At 52.3% G+C, this 17,704-nt stretch overlaps 1 protein-coding gene across 7 annotated transcripts in view; it reads left to right on the top strand.

Moving 5' to 3' along the window:
- PITPNM2 (phosphatidylinositol transfer protein membrane associated 2) overlaps positions 1-17,704 on the top strand; it is a 157,245-nt gene that overhangs the window by 47,626 nt on the left and 91,915 nt on the right. Inside the window, exon 1 of one of the 7 annotated variants that reach the window (XM_043901980.1) lies at positions 2,891-3,493. The exons of the other annotated variants lie outside the window; for them this stretch is intronic. The gene's annotated coding sequence lies outside the window, so the exon portion shown is untranslated. Of the gene's footprint in view, positions 1-2,890; positions 3,494-17,704 lie in introns of those variants that run through there. 7 annotated transcript variants of the gene reach the window in all.

The following is a 17,704-nucleotide window of genomic DNA, read 5'->3' as shown; positions in this document are numbered from 1 at the left end:
TGTAATCATAACAGAAATAAAGTGCACAGTAAATGTAATGCACTTAAATCATCCCCTTCCCCCAGCCCCGGTCCATGGAAACATTGTCTTCCATGAAATCAGTCCCTGGTGCCAAAAAGGCTGGGAACCACTATTTTAAAGGATGCAGAAAAAAAAAAAAAAGGATGCAGAATTTGCTTTCGGGGGTACCCCATGTTTTGGTGCTTTTGATTCTTCTGATCACCCCTAGGAAAGCCCCCTAGACTGTCACTGTCTTGCACCCTGGGAGCTCCCTTCACTTGGAGGGTCTGACAGGGATCTGTGAGGTTAGGGGTGGCTTCAACTCCAAAAGGCACTTTGACCTTAGACCCAGGAACACAGGGAGTATTTGGAGCCAGGCCTCCAGAATTGGGAGCGGTTTGGGTCACTCAGACCCAGCAGTGCTGGAGAGCCTAGACCCAACGCCAGGAAGCGGCCCCTGTTCTCTGCAGCCCAGCTCCTGCTCTGAGGTCAGCCTCTGGGAAGGAGGTGGCAGCCCTGGCAAGAGCCCCGCAGAGAGTCAGCCCAGTGATGGAACGTGTCTCCGCGCTGTAGATGTGGCCCAGAGTCCCCAGGGCCTCGCCAGCCCCTAGGCACAGGGAGGGGCCTGCTCCCTCGCCGGGGGTGGCCCTGCTGTTGGTGCCCTGGCAGAGCAGCAGCTCATCAACCTGGCAGCACTGGGTGTTCTCCAAGCACTGGGAGAGCCTGGCGGCCGGCATGCTGCCCGGATGGGGAGGAAGAGTCAGAGAGCACCCGGGCTTATCGTTCGCCTCGATTGCTGGAGGGAGTCCAGTCTTTAGGAGAACAGCTGGGGGGAGGTGGGAAAAAATGACAGCTCTGGGTGAGGGTGAGGAGGGCATTGGTCACTCTCTCACCTGGCAGATGTTTTACTGTGACAGGCAGTGGGTCACAGGGAGAGAGGAGAGTTTGCCATCTGGGATCAGACACAAATCAGAGCAAATAGTGCATCAGTAGAGGGAGGCACAGAGTGCAGCCAGACCAGAGAAGGCAGCAGCCAACTGCCTGATGGGGAAGATTTCATAGAAAGGGGGGCATTTCAATTGGGTTTTGAAGGATGCATAGGAGTTGGACAGGAGCAAAGTGGGGAAGGCACAGGGAATAGCGTGAGCCGATGCCTTTAGTACTCAAAGTGTGATTTGAGGTATTTTGGATGGTGGGGTGGGGGAAATCCCAGGTGGCAGAAGTGCAGGGTCCAGGGTGGTGAGATGGAGATTAGCCTGGGAAGGGGCTGGACCCTGTAAAAGTCCAGCTGACACACACATCAAGGACCTCCTAGCAGGGAAGGAAGAAAGCAGCTGAGAAGCCCTATCTACAGAGTTGAGACCAACCTCATTATAAACCCAGCTCGGTCACCAACTACAATGTGGTCCTGAGAAGACTAAGGGGTTCAACTTCCCAAAGGCTTCATGTCATCGTCTGTGAAATGGACAGGTTGACTCTACCTGGCCCAGTGGCCTGGATTAAATGGAAACTATGTGGGACAGTCTGTGGTCACTTCACAACTGGGGGTTCTTCCCCTGCTTGTGGGGAGTTGCTCCTGCAGCCTGGGCTCCCCTGGAGAGACCAAGGATGGACTGGGGCTCGTGGGAGGTATGGGTGGATGGGGAGTCTGATGTAAGTCAGGACCAGGGTGGCTAGAGATTCAGGTGTTGGGGATCTGCCCAGAGGTCCTGTCATAGGAACCCGGGCAGCATGAGGTCAGAAAGCTCCTCCCTGTTGGGAGCAGTGACAGGTCAGAGGACACCCCAGGGCACAGTCACAGCTACGAGGATGTGAGTGAGCCTCCTGAATCCCATGTGCTTAAAAGCCCTTCAGATCTGTGATTGGGTCCATGTCACCACCCTTGACTCACCACTTCTGACACCTGGGACTTCCCCCATGTCCCAGACATACCACACACTTTGAGTACTAGAGGCACTGGCTCATGCCTTTCCCCTTTCTCCCCTGGTAAACTCCTGTGTATCCTTCAAAGCCCAACCGAAATGCCCCCTTTTCATGAAATCATTCCCATCAAGTAGTCAGCTGCTTCTCTTGGCTCCTGCTGCACTCTGTGCCTTTCTTTCTCTCTTTTTATTTTATTTATTTATTTTTGGCTGCACCAGGCAGCGTGCGGGGTCTCGACCAGTTCCCCAACAAGGGATCCAACCTGTGCCCCCTGCAGTGGAAGCTCAGATCTTAACCACTGGACCACCAGAGAAGTCCCTGAGCCGCCCTCTATTGATGTCTGTCCCCCACCCCAGAGGGAGCGTACTCCTTCCAGGACGCTGAAGCTGGGGGAGCAGGAGCCACCCACCGGTTCCCCTAACATCTCAGCTTCTTCCCTGACCAGCCAGGTTGTCTTTGAGTCGTCCTTCCTTCCAGGAGGTGGGAAGAGGCCAGGTCAACAGGAGACCATGCACACACTTCCACAGCGAGCCCTGCACCTGCATCCAGGTGCAAGGGGCCAGTCGGGGGGCATCTCCCTGCATTCTTGGTGCACGGGTGACCTGCTTTTTGTGCGTATGTACCAGCTCTGACTCTCCGTCCTGTCTCTGAGCTGATTAACATGCTGACGTCCATCAAGAGACCGTGTCACCTTTGGTCTCCCTGCAGCCTGGCAGCTGTGATGTATCATTTTGGACTTGTCCCGCCACGTCACTACAGAGGACCACGGCCAGCGGGGAGAGAGGGATTATGTTGTTCCCATCTGGCTTCGGCCGCCTCCCCGGTCCCTTCCAGCTGTTCCCCGTTACCCACTGCCAAGCGGCAGATGTGGGGTGGTGGGGGGGGGTGGGGGGTGAGGTCAGCCGGGAGCTGGAGACCTGTCCGTCATCTTCACGTGAATGTCTTCAAGGCTATTTCTGGCCTTGCCATTATCCCCACGGCTTCGGGATAAATATAGACACGGATTGAAAAGCCCCAGTGGCAGGCAGGCAAGCGAGGCAGGCAGCGCTGGAGAGCGTGCGGACGGGGTGCTTGGCTATAAATAAGTCTGCTGGAACACCTCCCCAGCCACGCTGTGCCGTGCGGAAAGACAGATCTCCTCGCCGGCTCCCTCGCAAAGCACACTTGTGCCTGGGGGGGCCGGGCGGCAGGAGGGCGGCAGGAGGGAAGGTCCGTGGGAGGAGAGGAGGGAGGAACTGGTCTGTGGGAACCTTGCATGGCTGGGCGGGGCTGCCAGAGGTAGTTCTCCCTTAGCTTTGCTAGGAGCTGATAAAGGGGACCAGCCCCCCCAACCCCAAGCAAGAGTCCTGGGACAGTCACGTGTTGTGCCCAAAATGGCAGCCCCCGGCCAGCATCTCCAGCCCCCTGGCTTCCCCAGGCCCGGTCCTGTTGCAAGCGCGGCCAGTAGACAAGGACAGGTTCTGGGTGGTTCTGGACTCGGGCCTGCGGGGTGCCTGCTCTGCTTTCTCAAGCTGCCGTCTGTCTCCTTCTTCTGCTTCCTCCTGGCTGCCTCCTCCTGAAAAGATCCCAGGTTTGTTTATCTTCTGGTTTCCCAGTCCTCAGTGCTCACCCAAAGCCGGCCGCCTAGTGACCCCCTGCTCCGTCGAGGCTAGAGTTGCAGGGGGCAGGAGTCCAGTGGTCCCTGGCTCCTCACCCCTCACCCCCTCCTCGGGCCCACCTTTCTCCACCTGCCTCCTCCGCAGCTCTGACCGCCCCCTCCTAGGCAGCAGCAGGTACCTGGGCTGGCGCTGAGCAAGGACCAGGACCCGCACCTGGGAGACACTTTTCACGGAAAAGGATAGGAGTCGGTGAGCTGGCGAGAATCCTGGGATGGCCCCGTGAGCAAAGTATCCTTACTATGCAGTGACAGTCATGGGCAGTGGTTCCCACGAGCCCGGTCCCCTCTGCAGCCTCAGTGAACAAAGACCCCCTGCATTCAGGGGCCCATGCGCTCAGGCCCAGAGCAAGGATAGGACGGTTATTAACTCTGTGAACCTCGCCCCTGCAGAGGGGGAGTGGACAGCCCTGCCTGTCCTGTGGATGAGGGATCTGCACCTTTGCCCCACTGTCATTGCAGCTGCTTCAGGGCTTCGAGGACAAAGGGAGCCACAGGGCCACGTCGGCGTCTCGAGAGGGCGGCATGTGTGTGGGGCTGTCATTCGGCCCCAAGGGATGAATCGGGTGTCGTCCCCACTCTCAGCAGCTCGTTGGCCACCAGAAGGGACTGGAGTCAGCGGGCAGTTGTGGTGCCCATGTTATGAGCCTGAGGGAATGGGGTGGGGGGCCTGCTTCTGGGGCACGGAGCCCGTGGAGGAAGGGCAGCCACACTTGGGCTGGACTTCTCGGAACGCCAAGTTCACCCAACCTGGGAGGGGATAGAGGGCCTTCTTATGCAAAGGTGCAAGGGCAGGAGCAGGCACCCCAGCCAGACCCCGCACCCAGCTGCGGGGTCTGGCTGGGCGCGCAGGCTGAGCCCCGGGAGGGAGCCAGGCCAGCGGGGGTGGGGGCCGGTCTTCTGCGCTGGTTAAGGAGCATGGATGCTGGCTTGAAAGCTGAGGGAGAGTGTTGAGGGGTTCAGTCCTCTCACGCTCTGAAGTATTAGGAAAGGCTTCATCTGACTCCATGGGAATGACAGGTCGGAGGCGGGGGGAGGAGGGCAAGCTGATGGCAGCATCATGATGTCTTGCACTGTTGAGTACCTGAAAGATTTTTTTGTTGTTGTTGCTTTTAATGGAACCTGTGAAATCCAGGATGTACACATGTGGGTGCGTGCCTGAGAAAGTCGGGTTTCTAAAGACGATGGGGCTGTGCTGGGAGCCATCCGTTGGTTCTGACTTGCTCAGGTGCCCTCATCACTGGAGGGGTGACTTTGTCCAGAAAGTGTGGCCGCTGCCAGTAGCCTGGGTCTGGAGCCGAGATAACTGCTTCCCTGGAGGCTTAGCCGGTGACCCTGGCTTCCCTCTCCAGGTTCCGACCCCAAATCAGCCAGTTGTAAGAGGATGTTGATTTGTGACTCTCAGTACCCACACTCCCGCCTGCCACGTTCCCCTCCTCACCCCAGTGCTGACTCTGTGCTGAGTTCCAGCGCCCTGAAAAAGCAGTGATTTAGAAAGTGCCATGTGATGGAAAGATAAACATGGTTTCTCCAGTAAACCACAGAACCCAGAAGTTGGTCTAGTCTTGTATTTATGTATTTATAAATGTATTTATGATTTGTACATAAATACATCATCATATATTTATGATTCTGCTGGTGTCGATTGATAAATAGGCGAAAGGGGAGATTGTGCAGCTTTGATCTTGCCTTGGGGGAATGCTGTGGTCTTTGTTAAGAACTGTGTGAGTCAAAAGTCTGACACTGTCCCGAAGTCCTAGCCTTCACGGATTGAGAAGGTCAGAATCAGGAGCCTCCTGAAGGTCATACAAGTCCAAGTCCTCGTTTCTCGGATAGGAAATAAAGCAAAACCATTTCTCTGTTCAACACTTCCGACACCAAATGTGTGGGTTTTCCACACCAAGCAATTTTCCAATTATCTATGGGCAACATCTGAGTGTCCTTACAGTCAATTCAATTCTGACATTAACTTCCCAGGGTTAGTGAAGACCTTTTGGGTTAAGGTCTCAGTCCCACAAGATTGCTTCCCCCCACCCCCACTTCAGATGCCAATCATAAATAGTGGGTCCCAGGTTACCTACTTCTGACTTGGCTACAAATAGGGGTTCCCACCCTCCCCCACTTCAGGTTCGATGATTTTCTGGAAATTCACAGAACTCAGGACATTTACTTACATTTGCTGGCTTATAGGGCTTCCCTGGTAGCTCAGATGGTAAAGAATCTGCCTCTAATGCAAGAGACCTGGGTTTGATCCCTGGGTCAGGAAGATCCCTTGGAGAAGGAAGTGGCAACCCACTCTACTATTCTTCCCTGGGAAATCCCATGGCTAGAGAAGCCTGGTGTGCTCGGTCCAGGGGGTTGCAAAGATTGGACGCAACTTAACAACTGACCCACAACAACGTGTGGTGTGCAGGGATCCCTGGCCAGGGATCGAACCCGTGCCTCCTGCAGTGGAAGCCCAGAGTCTGAACCTCTGCACCTCCAGGGAAGTCTCTCTGTGGGTTTTTTTTTTCCATAAAAGCCTTTTCAGATTATAATTCACACCCTATACAATTCACTCTTTTAAAGTGTACAGTTCAGTGGTTTTTAGTAGATTCTTGGAGTTTTTCAGCCATCGCAGTTTGACAACATTTTCATCCCTCCAAAAATGAACCCCTTGACATTCCCTCTATCCCATCACTTCCTTAACCCCCAGCCCCTGGCAGCCGCTAGTCTGCTTTCCATCTCTCTGGATTTTGCCTCCTCTGGACATTCCGTACAAATGGAAACCGACAGCCTGTGGCCTTTTGTACCAGGCCGCCTCCGCCCAGCGTGCCGTCTTCAAGTTGATTCATGTTGTAGCCTGTGCCGGCGCTTCATTCCTTCCCGTGGCTGGACCGCGTGTGTCATTGGCGACATTTTGTTCTCTCGTTGGTTGATGAGTGCATTTTTAAAGAGTGACATTTTTTCCATCTCAAACACAGCTCCGAGCTCCTGAGAGGGTCAGGGGACAGTTGCAGAGGATGCAAGCAGCAGGCAAGACAGCTTCCAAGAGGGGCTCCCGGGAGTGGGGCGAGGACATTCTTTCTCTGAGAGGCCCTTTGAGTGGGAGAACGGAGAGTTGTGAGGGGGCCCAGAAGGAGACCGTCCATTTGGGGTTTCCTGCCATTCTTTCTTTTCTCTTTGCGTGAGATGGACAGACGAGGAGAGCGCCAGGCCTCGGCAGACAGAGGCCTTGTTCCAAGGCTGGAATCTCAAGCCGCGTGTGTCCCAAGGCCCCGCTTTGAGACTGACATCTAAGGCCTCCAGGAGCCTCACGGCAGATCCAAAGGGACTCAGATGAGAACGGCCTGATTGAGTCCAACCCAGGGATTAGAAGAGGGCACTTACGTTAGTTTAATCTTGCTCTGATGGTCTCTTCTCAAACAGAGTGACTAGTAATCCTGTTTACAGCTGCCTGTGGCGCTGCCTTCTGGGGCGTAGAGTCTTCTGTTCAAAGGAACCGCACTTCTCAGCTCTCCGGAGGCCACACCCGAGCCACCCCTGGTTCTTGGGTGCGGACGGAGGCTGCAGTCAGGGTCACGGGGAAGATTCTGAAGCCTCCAGAGACTTCCCTGGTGGTCCAGTGGTTAAGACTTTGAGCATCCAATACAGGGGGCCTGGGTCCGATCCCCGGTCATGGAACTAGACCTCACATGCTACAATTAAGAGTTCACATGCCGCAACTAAGACCTGGCACAGCCATATAAATACAGACAAAAAAAAACATTTTTAAAAAAGATTCTGCAGCCTTCACTTGAGGCCTCACCCACCTCAGACTGTCAGTGTAGAACACTGGGTGAGGGGTTTCTCTGCTGAGCTGTCTTACTTGCAAGGACCCCTCAAGTTCCAGAATCAAACAGGAGGGCCAGGAGGCAAAATAGCTCCTGCGTTGACTGGCTCTGGAAGTCAGGCATCCACAGGAGGCTTTGCCCGCTTCATTTAATATGAGCCCCGGCATCAGTCCTGCAAGGCGGGGTGATGAAAGAGGACTCGTTGGGGTAGGAGGGCCTCCAAGCTTGCAAGTAGACTGAGGTGGCTCTTACTCTCCAAGATGCCACCTTCTTTAGGTGATGAGGTGGCCCAGAGACAAGAGCTGATCTTCATAGGAACTGCAGGCTCGTTATAGATGGGGTCTCTAGCACAGTGTGGGGAGGTGGCTTTCTGGGTTTGTCAGGCAGGTTCCCATAGGCTCTGGATGGTGGGAGGAAGGTATCTGAATCAGAGGGTGGCTGGCCAGGGCATTACAATGTCAGCGTCTTAAAAAGCATCAGCCAAGCTGACCCTCACGTGTGTTTTGCATTCAGGTCTTAGACACATAGTTCTGCTGTCTTCTGTCTCCTCCACCCCTGGCCCACCCCCAGCCACCCTCCCCCCACGACCCCCACCACACAATAAAGAATCGCTAGCATCAGGAACCACTGACCTATCATAGAGAAGTTAGATGGATGGATTTAATAACTCCCCTTCCTGTGCCCCCCCGCCCCCGCCCCCCAACCAGTGGCTTCACTGGTGGCTCAGACAGTAAAGAATCTGCCTGCAATGCCGGAGGCCCAGGTTTGATCCCTGGGTCAGGAAAATTCCCCTGGAGAAGGGAATGGCAACCCGCTCCAGTATTCTTCCCTGGAGAATCCCATGGGCAGAGGAACCTGGGGGGCTCCAGTCCATGGGGTCACAAAGAGATGGACAAGACTGAGCCGCTAATACTGTTACTTTCCCTCCCTAACCCCCTGTCTGTGGTGGTAGGAACGAAGCAGGAGAACATTGATCAGCCTCTCTCGGGTTTTACTGGAAGACAGAGGGCAGCTCTTGTAGCTGGGAGCGTAGGAGCAGCCATAAGTCATGTGACCCACGAGGCTGCCACATAGCAACTTGGGGGCTTCTGAAAACCTGTCTCCTAAGGAAGAGGCTGCGGGATGTTGATCCTGCTGTGAAGCCAGGCACCTCGGAGAGAGGAAACACTCCTTGCTGTTTCTGCAAAGTCAGCAGGGGCCTGCCAGTGAGCGGGTGACCGCATGAGCAGCCTAACTCCTCTGCTTACCCTGGGTGCTCCAGCCACATCCTCACTACCTAGCTTCCAACTTGAAGCAGGCAGGTGGGCCTGCAGGAACCTCAAGGTCTAACGTTCATGAAATTAATGAACATGCTGCTGAACGTGAACAGCTGCTGACGTTTAGTGGGTGTGTGCCCTGAACCAGGCCCTGTGCTGGATACTCCTCTCATGTTATCTTATCTCATTTTTGCCACATTCCCAGTGTCAGCGCTGATACGAACCTTCTTCTTACAGATGAGGAAATGCCAAGAGATGCGGTAACTTGGCTGGGTGTTGCTGGCCTGACTTTTGACTCCTTTTGGAGGCCTATCTGCTCAGTTTGTGGTCACTGGGAGCTAGATGGGCAGGATAGAGTGCTGGCTGGGTCTGTAACTCCTGGTGGGACTTGAAGCAATTATCTTCTCAGAGCTTCCTTTTGTCCATCTGTAAAGTGAGATAGAAATGCCTGTAAAGTGGAGATAGAAAAGAATCTGCGTGCGAGGCAGATTCTTAACCCCTGGATCACCAGGGGAGTCCCTGCACGAGTTGTTTTACTGAGAGTGAGGTATAGGTGTTCCACGTCTTTTCTGAGTATGGGAGGAAAATTCGTGTTTTCTCTTCATCTTTCTCTTCCATCAGCCCAGCTTTACAGACCACCCGAGACAAAAACCTGTTCCCTTTTCTAGGGGGATCAGTCTGCAAAGAGTCAGTCCTGGAACCCAGAAGGGAGCTGGAGGCAGCTGGGTGGTCTCCCCAGGAGAGGGTTCTGGGCTGGCAGTGAGTGGGAAGGCCCCCTTGGGAAGCAGGCAGGGCGGGCGGGAGGCCACGGAAGAAGGCAGGGAGGGTAAAGGCTAGGCAGCCAGGCCGGGCACAGTCCGTCTCCTCTGACGGTGCCCATCTGGCTTGTGGGAAGAGGCACTTACAGCCTCTGCCAGGGATGTCGTTGTTGTTGGCACCCCGACAGACTGATGTCCCCTGGCCAGCTGCAAGAGTGCATTTGGGGCCAACAGCTTGATCTCTAGTGCCCAGCGGGGTTGGAGTTTTACAACTTTGAACTTCTCCAGATTTGCATAGAGGGGCCATAGATGTCTCCTAAACAATGCCTCACTAAGTTCTTGTGGCTGCCGAGTCCTGAAGGACCTGTCCCTTCCCTTCTCATTCTCCATAAAAAGCAAGATGACTTTATGTGGTTCATGGTGAGAGAACTGTGTGTTCCACTTAGTTTGATCTGCTCAGTAGGTACTAGGGGTCTTGTTGAATCTATCTGTGCTTTTATTTATTGATTTATTGATTTATTTATTCTTATTGACGTATAGTTGACTTACAGTATTATATTAGATTCATAGTGAGTCAGTATTTTGGCAGACTATACTCCATTATCCGTTATTACAAGATAATGGCTTATACATGCTTTTAAAGAGCTTTGTTGTACATCTTTCATTGTTTAGTTATCCATAATTCATTCATTCAATGGAGCTTTTTACAAAGTTTTTTTAAACTTTTTATAGAAGTGTAACAATGCTACAAAAAGTGTATAGACATTAAGTGTCCTGCTGATAACTTTGTACAGACTGACCATGCAGATTGATCAACAGGACATCAGCCATCCCCAGAAGCTTCCCGACTTCCACCAACCATCCTCAAGTTTGAAGCCATAGACAGGGACATTTCCTGGCAGTTCAGTGTTTGGACTTGGTGCTTTCCCTGCAGGGGCCTGATCAGGAAACTAAGATCCCCAAAGCCTCGCAGTGTGGCCAAAAAATAAATCCAACAGAGTTTTGGGACACTGCTCATGTACCAGGCATTGTTCTAAGCACTGGAAAGTCAGCAGTGAACTAGATGAAATCTCTTCCTAACACACAGGTGATACTAAATGCCAGGAAGGAAAATGAGCAAGGGACTAGCCTAGAGAGAGAGGGTGAGGTGGTAGGAGGTTTGAGACAGTGTGAGGACCTCCCTGTTAAAACCTAAACAAACTTGGAAAGCCAGTCCTGTAATATCTGAGAGAGAGGGAACAGTAGGTGCAAAGGCCCTGAGGCAGAGGTGTGCTCGGCAAGTCTGAGTACAAGAGGAAGGTGGTAGGAGGTGGCAGAGTCAGGGATGTGATCTTGGAGGACTTGTAGGCCGTGATAGACTTTGGACTTGGGACTTCCCTGGCCATCCAATGGTTAAGGCTCTGCACTTCCACTGCAGGGGGTGAGGGTTCAATCCCTGGTAGGGAAACTAAGATCTTGCATGCCTCTCAGAACAACAAAGAAAAAGTCCTAAGTGTGAGAGGAGCTGGGGAGGGTGTTGAGGTACAGGCATGACATATTCCTATTTGCATTTATATTTTAAAATGCTCACTTTGGCTGCCCTGTGGAGTAGAAGCAGGGAGACCAGTTAGAAATTCTGTATTGCAGTAGCCTAAAAGAGTTGTTAATGAAGATGGAAGGTGGCACAGGGCAACGGTCCCTAACCTTTTTGGCACCAGGGACCAATTTTGTGGAAGACAGTTTTTCCATGGACTGGGGTGGGGTTATGGGGGAACGGTTGCAGGATGATTTGAGTGCATTACATTTATTATGTCTTTTATTCCTATTAGTATTACATTGTGATATATAATGAAATAATTATACAACTCACCGTAATACAGAATCAGTGGGAGCCCTGAGCTTGTTTTCTTATAACTAGAGCGGCTATAAATACAGATGAATCTTAGCCCGCCATGCACCTCCTGCTGTGCAGCCTGGTTCCTAACAGGCCGCGGACCGTTACTGGTCTGTGTCCCCGGGGTTGGGGACCCCTGGCATAGAGGGAAGTGAATCACCTTCAAGAATGAGTTGGAAGCCTCTTTCCCTTCGGCCAGGCACATAGAATCACCCGCCAGCATGCAGGGCCCTCTGTGTCTGGCCGCTGAGAGGGTTAGGGCTTTCAGGGGTCCCCTGGGTCTCTGAGCTGCTGGGGAGGCATCGCAAGGCGGAGCTGGGCGCTGAGCTGTTCCTCCCCTCCCCCTGCCAAGCCCGAGTGCTGAGGGAGTTAATTGCACACAGGGGTGCTGATCCATGTAGACGGGCCGTGAGGAATGAAGTACGAAGATCTTGGGCCTGGACTTGGAGACCCTTGCGAGGAACCAGACGGGTCCTGCTGTGCTGTGGGCTTCCCCAAGGGGCCTGTTCTGAGATCTTCCCCTCCAACTTCTGGAAACTCACGTAGCCCGGATGTCAGAGCTGCAGAAGCTGTCTGGGGTTCTGCATCTGCTTTTTTGGACTCCCCCTCCTTTCCTTCCTTCACTCCTTCCTCCCTCCCTACCTCCATTCACACTTCTCTCAAGATACACTATGATGGACCTAGAGATGATCATACTAAGTGAAGTCAGAAAGACAAACACCATATGATATGGCTTATATGCAGAATCTAAAAAAATTTTGATACAATTGAACTTATTTACAAAACAGAAACAGATTTAGAGAAGAAAGCTATAGTTAGTTACCAGGGTGGAAGGGTTGGGGAGAGGGAAAGTTAGGGAGTTTGGGATTGACATGTGCACACTGCTATATTTTAAATGATAACCAATAAGGACCTACTGTAAGAAAAAAAAAAGTTAAAAAAAAAAAGAGGCACTGTGGAACAGTAAGGACCGGCTCAGGCCCTGGGGCCACATGACCAGGGTTTGACTTCGGCTCCATCGCCTCCAGGCTATGTGACCTGGAGCAAGTAAGTGACTAACCCTTCTGTGCTCCAGTTACCTCATCTGCAAAATGGGGACAAAATGATTCAATCAGTTAAATCGCATACAGCGCATGGTAAGCCTACAGGCTCCATCCTCTGCCTTCTGGGTCACTGACCCCCGGCTAGCCCGGGTAGTGATTAGAGGTATGTGTCCTTCTTTGAGTTTTCTGGGATCATTCCCCCTGGACCCTGTTTGAAAGAACGTGCCTGCATGTTTGGGAGTTTATAATTAGAATCGTTACCATTTGTCAACCTTTGGCCATGTCCCAGCCCTATACCAACACTCACATACATCATCTTACATTGCCCTCAAAGAAGTCTGTTTTCATCCCCATTTCCCCATTTTTCCCCTGAACTTTTTATTTTGTATTGAGGTATAGCCAATGAACAATGTTGTGATAGTTTCAGGTGGACGGCAAAGGGACTCAGCCATGCATATACATGTATCCATTCTCCCCCAAACTCCCCTCCTGTCCAGGCTGCCCCATCACAGTGAGCAGAGTTCCCTGTGCTATACAGTAGGTCCTTGTTGGTTATCCATTTAAATATAGCAGTGTATGCATGTCCATCCCAAACTCTCTGACTGTCCTTCCTCCCCTCCCCTGACCCTGCCCAGCAGCCATAAATTTGTTCTCTAAGTCCCTCCCTACTTTTTTTTTTTTTAAATTTTTGGCCGCACCATGCAGCATGTGGAATCTTAGTCCCCCCCACCAGGGATCGAACCTGTGCCCCCTGCATTGGCAGCATGGAGTCTTAACCACTGGACCACCAGGGACGTCCCCATCCCCACTTTATAAAATAGAAAACCGAGGATTAGAGGGATGAAGGAACTTGCCAAGGCCCTCTGGCTGGTAGTGGTGGGGCCAGGATCTGACAGCCCTCACATGAGCCGCTTCTCCTTCCAGGGACAGTGTGTTGGTGCCAGCCCACCATGGATGCTTAGGGCTGTTGGGTTCCCATTCTTGCTCAAGGCCAGCCTGCCTGGTCCCTGCAACCTTCCCTGAATCTGGCTACAGGATGGTCCAGAGAGGACCTCTCTGTAGAAACCTATGCAAGCTAGGAATTGAGTCATGTATATCTGGGGAAATGCATTCCTGGCAGAGGGCACAGTGTGTCCAAAGGCCCTGGGCATCTTTCAGAGAGGGTGTCTCCTGACTCTTTTTAGCCTCTGCCTACCTTCTGGCCTCTGATAGGCCACCAAGGACACAGAATCCTGTCTCGGTGATGCTGGCTGACACAAGGAGCCTTTCTCTGAAGGTCTCTGGCATTTCTACATGACTGGAAGGGCCTGTGAGCTCTCTGGCTGTACTTCAGGAATTGAGGTCTGGCTAGCAGCAGGCCACAGAGGGTGCTGACTTGGTCACTGTGGAGTTGTTAGGCCCTCCTGTATTTTTTTAAATTTATTTAAAAAAAAATTTTATTTGTCTGTGTCGGGTCTTGATTGTAGCATGCGGGATGTAGTTCCCTGACCAGGGATTGAACATGGACCCCCTGCATTGAGAGTACAGAATCTTAGCCCCTGGGCCACCAGGGAAGTCCCCCTTCCTGTGTCTTCAAATAGCATTTTGGAGAGTGGACTTTTGTTTTACCACAATGAAAAGATATTAAAAGAAAAAACAAGTCCACTCTCCCTGGTGGCTCAGACAGTAAAGAAGCTGCCTGCAATGCGGGAGACCTGTGTTCAGTCCCTGGGTTGGGAAGATCCCCTGGAGAAGGGAACGGCTGCCCAGTTGGAGTCTTCTTGCCTGGAGAATTCCATGGACAGAGGTGCCTAGCAGGCTACAGTCCATGGGGTCACAGAGTCAGATATGACTGAGTGACTAAGCACAAAATACACATAAGATTGACCACTTTATCCATTTTTAAGTTCAGTGGCATTAATTACGCTCAAGTTCTTGGGTCACCATCAACAGCACCACCTCCAGAGCTCTTTCCCATTAAACATTTAACTCCCCCCTCCTCTCCCCCATACCCACCTTTCCACCTTAGGTCTCTAAGAACCTGCTGACTCGAGGCACCTCATACGAGTGGAATCATACAGTATTTGTCCTGTGGTGTCTGCCTTCTTTCCCTTAGCACAATGCTTCCAAGGTTTGCCCCTGCTGTTGGGGGTGGGGAGCGGTATGTGTGAACTTTTTAGAAATATATGGGGTGCTTGCAGGCCTCTGTCCCAGGAGCTGCAGAGCAACAAGAGGAAGGGAGGCCCAGATCCCGGGTAAAGTATCTCAGGTCATCCTTACACCTGAAGGCTGGGGCTCCTTAGCTCCTGGCTTCACCTGTTTGCATTTCTCTAGTAGTCATGTGTGGAGGTGAGAATTTGACTATAAAGAAGGCTGAGCACCAAAGAATTAATACTTTTGAATTGTGGTGCTGGAGAAGACTCTCCAGAGTCCCTTGGACTACAAGGGGATCAAACTAGTCAATCCTAGAGGAAATCAACCCTGAATATTCACTGGAATGACTGTTGCTGAAACTGAAGCTCCAGTACTTTGGCCACTTGATGTGAAGAGCTGACTCACTGGATAAAACCCCGATGCTGGGAAAGATTGAAGGCAAAGGGAGAAGGGGGGCAGCAAAGGATGAGGTAGTTAGATAGCATCGTCAACTCAATTACCATGAGTCTGAGCAAACCCTGGGAGATAGTGGAGGACAGAGGAGCCTGGCGTGCTTCAGTCCATGGGGTCGCAAAGAGTCAAACACAATTTAGGGACTGAACAAGAACAAATGGGCACACCTTGAAATCAAGGCCCTCAACCCACATTGAATCCTCTGTGGGCCATATGTTTAGGTGCTTCTCATCTGAGCCTCATTTTTCCCATCTGTGAAATGGATCTCATGCACTGATTCTCAGATTATATTTGGCCCGAGTGAGCCAGCTTCCCATGGCCAACCTGGGAGCTGACCCTTGTGTTCCAGGCCACCTGGGAGCAGGTGGGGGAGGAGTGCTTCTTAGACTATGACTTCTTTATTTATTAAAAATTAATGAAGGGACTTTGATGTATCAGGGCTTAAGAGGAGCTGACAGGTCACATGGTCTCCGAAAGCACAGGGCTGGTAATCTATTTAAAAAAAAAACATTTTCTTCTTCTTTTTAATTTAATGGAGGAAATCATTAGCTGGGAAATTGGTCGAGCTGATTTATTCCTGTTTTGGGGAGGGGGAGTGGAAGAGCAAATCTGCTCTAATTGCCGTTTGTTCTAGAAATATGTCAGCAAAATATTCCCATTAGCCAGGCCTGGTGGGAGACAGAGCCTCTAGCTTCTTTCTCTTCAAAGCCTGCTCCCGGCAGGAGACGGGGCCTCTTTCTGGACCCAGGTGGGCGGCCATGCTGTCAGCAGCAAACATCTCCTTAAAGGTCCCGGCAGACTTGCCCTGGCTCCCCCGGTGTGTGTGTTTGTGTGGTGGGGGGCCCTGCTGTCCTCGACCCCCAGGGCTGTCACACTCAAGCCCCAGTTCCCAGGGATGCAGGTCTGGGACCCCCATCTGGAAAAGAAGACTACGTGCCTCCTGGGTTTCATCTGGTTCCAAGGGAGGCAACTTCGGTTGACCCTAAAAATAACCAAACATGCAAACAGCTTCAACAAGCAAATGTTTTTCATATCTGCGAGCCAAATAATTTAAAGGTACAGCTGTTTTCCCACTGTCTCAGTCTGTTTTCCTGGTGCAGGGAGGAGCTCTCTGGAGTGATCTGGGCTCTTTTGGGGTGATTATCTTCCACCCCCACAGGTTGAGGTCTGGCTGGGTGCTGAGCCTTGCTGTGGGCCCCTGGCCACTGCCCGAGAGGTGGACACCTCCCACCCAAGCCTGGCAAAGGCTGAGGTCCCCACATCCCCCAGCGCCAGCTGGCCTGGCTGGAGTGCTGGTGACCCTTCAGGTTTGCTGCACGTGAGGAGTGGTCCTCCTTATACATTCATTTGATTTTGTGAGCTCGTCTAGCCCCGAAACAGGCGTAAAACGAGTGCTCAAGAGAGAAGGCTGTAAGAAGCCAGGCAGGATGTGGAGAAGGTGGAAGACGAGGGACCACCGAGTTGTGAACCGTGCTCCGAGCAGGGGCTGGGTCCACAGCAAACTCCAGGTCACCCGAATCCCCGTGTGTGCAGGCCTCCCCGCTGTGTATTCCAGATCCCCACTCACTCTGTCCCTCCTCCCTGCCCTCAAGGCCAGAGTGAGGCTCCAGGACACATCGTCACGTCCACAGCTGGGCTTGTCTGTCCCTGTTATAATCCTCCCATAGATGCACCACATCTAGGGGGAAAGCCCACCATCAAATAGGCGGTTTTGTGCGTGCCGTGTGGTCACCCCTTGGAACAGCAGGCCTGGGACTCCAGGGCAGGGGTCTAAAGCCATGGCGCGGGGCTATCATCGTGGGAGTTGGTTCACGATGAGGGGAGGGGCAGACCCAGCCCTGTAGGGTAGGGTACTACAGAGTCTTCATTCATTCACTCAACGCGCTCATTCATTCATTCTAAAAATGTGCTCACTGCCTGCTGGGTGCCAGGTACTCTTCTAGGCCCTGGGCAGATTGCAGTGGATACAACCCAATCAAAATCTTTGCCCCCGTGGAGCCTCTACTCTAGTGGGCGTGTCTATCAAGTCCTTTCAGTCATGTCCAACTCTCTGCAACCCCAAGGACTGTAGCCCACCGGGCTCCTCTGTCCATGGGGATTCTCCAGGCAGGAATACTGGAGTGATTGGCCAAGCCCTCCTCCAGGGGATCTTCCCAACCCAGGGATCGAACCCCCATCTCTTGCATCTCCTGCATTGGCAAATGGGTTCTTTACTACTCGGGCCACATTCCAGTGGGAAAGAGAGTTTTTTTTTTTTAAAAAAGAACGTATCACACCTTGGATGAACCCAAAATGTGTTACTCTGAGTAAAATAAAGGAAGGAAAGAAAGGGAAGTCGGTCAGTCGTGTCCAACTCTTTGCAACCCCATAGGCTGTGGCCTACCAGGCTCCTCCGTCCATGGAATTTTCCAGGCAAGAGTACCGGACTGGGTTGCCATTTCCTTCTCCAGAGGATCTTCCTGACCCAGGGACTGAACCTGGGTGTCCCACATTGCAGGCAGACGCTTTATCTGAGCCATCCGAGCCAGCAGGAAAGCTGAGTAAAATAAGCCAGATACAAACGGGTAGTGACTGTATGATTCCACTTCTGTGACGTGCCTAAAGCGATCAAAGTAGAATGGTGGGTGCCGGGGGCTATGGGCAGGGGCAGGAACCAGGAGTTGGTGTTCCGTGGGGACAGACTTTCAGTTTTACAAGATGAAGAAGTTCTGGAGATGGATGGGGTTGATGGTTGCACAACCATACAAAGGTACTTAATGCCACGGAACTGTACATTTGAAAATGAGACGGTAAGCTTGA

This window comes from Cervus elaphus, chromosome 5, assembly GCF_910594005.1.
Source record: "Cervus elaphus chromosome 5, mCerEla1.1, whole genome shotgun sequence".
NCBI lineage: Eukaryota > Metazoa > Chordata > Mammalia > Artiodactyla > Cervidae > Cervus > Cervus elaphus.
This window is presented reverse-complemented; position numbering and strand designations above follow the sequence as displayed.